The sequence below is a fragment of the Petromyzon marinus genome, chromosome 82 (assembly GCF_048934315.1).
Source record: "Petromyzon marinus isolate PM22_M1 ecotype Great Lakes invasive population chromosome 82, UKy_Petmar_22M1.pri1.0, whole genome shotgun sequence".
Classification (NCBI taxonomy): domain Eukaryota; kingdom Metazoa; phylum Chordata; class Hyperoartia; order Petromyzontiformes; family Petromyzontidae; genus Petromyzon; species Petromyzon marinus.
In genome coordinates this window covers 5,720,853-5,723,412 of record NC_133747.1, presented here as the reverse complement: position 1 = coordinate 5,723,412, position 2,560 = coordinate 5,720,853, and the positions used below count along the sequence as shown (strand labels likewise).

The window sequence follows — 2,560 nt, the reverse complement described above, 5'->3', positions numbered from 1 at the left end:
ACATTCACCACCAGCAGTAGTAGTGAATTAGTGAGTACACATTCACCACCACCAGCAGTAGAAGTAGTAGTGAATTAGTGAGTACACATTCACCACCAGCAGCAGCAGTAGTAGTGAATTAGTGAGTACACATTCACATTCACCACCAGCAGCAGTAGTAGTAGTGAATTAGTGAGTACACATTCACCAGCAGCTGTAGTGAATTAGTGAGTACACATTCACTACCACCAGCAGCAGTATAAGTGAATTAGTGAGTACACATTCACATCCACCACCAGCAGCAGTAGTAGTGAATTAGTGAGTACACATTCACTACCACCACCAGCAGCAGTAGTAGTAGTGAATTAGTGAGTACACATTCACTACCACCAGCAGCAGTAGTAGTAGTAGTGAATTAGTGAGTACACATTCACTACCACCAGCAGCAGTAGTAGTGAATTAGTGAGTACACAATCACCACCAGCAGCAGCAGCAGTAGTGAATTAGTGAGTTCACATTCACTACCACCAGCAGCAGTAGTAGTAGTGAATTAGTGAGTACACAATCACCACCACCAGCAGTAGTAGTAGTGAATTAGTGAGTACACATTCACTACCACCACCAGCAGCAGTAGTGAATTAGTGTGTACACATTCACATCCACCACCAGTGAAATAGTGAGTACACATTCACCACCAGCAGCAGTAGTAGTAGTGAATTAGTGAGTACACATTCACTACCACCAGCAGCAGTTGTGAATTAGTGAGTACACATTCACATCCACCACCAGTGAAATAGTGAGTACACATTCACCACCAGCAGCAGTAGTAGTAGTGGATTAGTGAGTACACATTCACCACCAGCAGCAGCAGTAGTAGTAGTGAATTAGTGAGTACACATTCACTACCACCAGCAGCAGCAGTAGTAGTGAATTAGTGAGTACACATTCACTACCACCAGCAGTAGTGAATTGGTGAGTACACATTCACTACCAGCAGCAGTAGTAGTAGTGAATTAGTGAGTACACATTCACTACCACCAGCAGCAGCAGTAGTAGTAGTGAATTAGTGAGTCCACATTCACCACCAGCAGCAGCAGTAGTAGTAGTGAATTAGTGAGTCCACATTCACTACCACCACCAGCTGTAGTGAATTAGTGAGTCCACATTCACCACCAGCTGTAGTGAATTAGTGAGTCCACATTCACCACCACCAGCTGTAGTGAATGAATGAGTCCACATTCACTACCAACAGCAGTGGTGAATTAGTGAGTCCACATTCACCACCACCAGCAGCAGTAGTAGTAGTGAATTAGTGAGTCCACATTCACCACCAGCAGCTGTAGTGAATTAGTGAGTCCACATTCACCACCACCAGCTGTAGTGAATTAGTGAGTCCACATTCACCACTACCACCAGCTGTAGTGAATTAGTGATGTCACATTCACTACCACCAGCTGTAGTGAATTAGTGAGGTCACATTCACTACCACCAGCTGTAGTGAATTAGTGAGTCCACATTCACTACCACCACTAGCTGTAGTGAATTAGTGAGTCCACATTCACCACCACCAGCAGCTGTAGTGAATTAGTGAGTCCACATTCACTACCACCACCAGCTGTAGTGAATTAGTGGGTCCACATTCACCACCAGCTGTAGTGAATTAGTGAGTCCACATTCACCACCACCAGCTGTAGTGAATGAATGAGTCCACATTCACTACCACCACCAGCTGTAGTGAATTAGTGAGTCCACATTCACCACCAGCAGTGAATTAGTGAGTCCACATTCACCACCACCAGCTGTAGTGAATTAGTGAGTCCACATTCACTACCACCAGCAGCTGTAGTGAATTAGTGTGTCCACATTCACTACCACCACCAGCAGTAGTGAATTAGTGAGTTCACATTCACCAGTGAATTAGTGTGTCCACATTCACTACCACCAGCAGCTGTAGTGAGTGAGTGAGTGCACATTCACCACCACCAGCTGTAGTGAATTAGTGAGTCCACATTCACTATCACCACCACCAGCTGTAGTGAATTAGTGAGTCCACATTCACTACCACCAGCAGCTGTAGTGAATGAGTGAGTCCACATTCACTACCACCACCAGCTGTAGTGAATGAGTGAGTCCACATTCACTACCACCAGCAGCTGTAGTGAATTAGTGAGTCCACATTCACTACCACCAGCAGCTGTAGTGAATTAGTGAGTCCACATTCACTACCACCACCAACTGTAGTGAATTAGTGAGTCCACATTCACCACCACCACCAGCTGTAGTGAATTAGTGAGTCCACATTCACTACCACCAGCAGCTGTAGTGAATTAGTGAGTCCACATTCACTACTACCACCAGCTGTAGTGAATTAGTGAGTCCACATTCACTACCACCAGCAGCTGTAGTGAATTAGTGAGTCCACATTCACTACCACCACCAGCTGTAGTGAATTAGTGAGTCCACATTCACTACCACCAGCAGCTGTAGTGAATTAGTGAGTCCACATTCACTACCACCAGCAGCTGTAGTGAATTAGTGAGTCCACATTCACCACCACCAGCTGTAGTGAATGAGTGAGTCC

General features: G+C 45.4%; 1 protein-coding gene across 3 annotated transcripts in view; it reads left to right on the top strand.

The window, feature by feature from the left end:
- Nucleotides 1-582: 582 nt before the first annotated feature.
- Nucleotides 583-2,560, top strand: part of LOC142907727 (uncharacterized) — a 14,336-nt gene continuing 12,358 nt past the window's right edge. For all 3 annotated transcript variants that reach the window (XM_076057392.1, XM_076057393.1, XM_076057394.1), the window contains exon 1: nt 583-2,560. This exon is cut by the window's right edge and continues 1,140 nt beyond it. The gene's annotated coding sequence lies outside the window, so the exon portion shown is untranslated.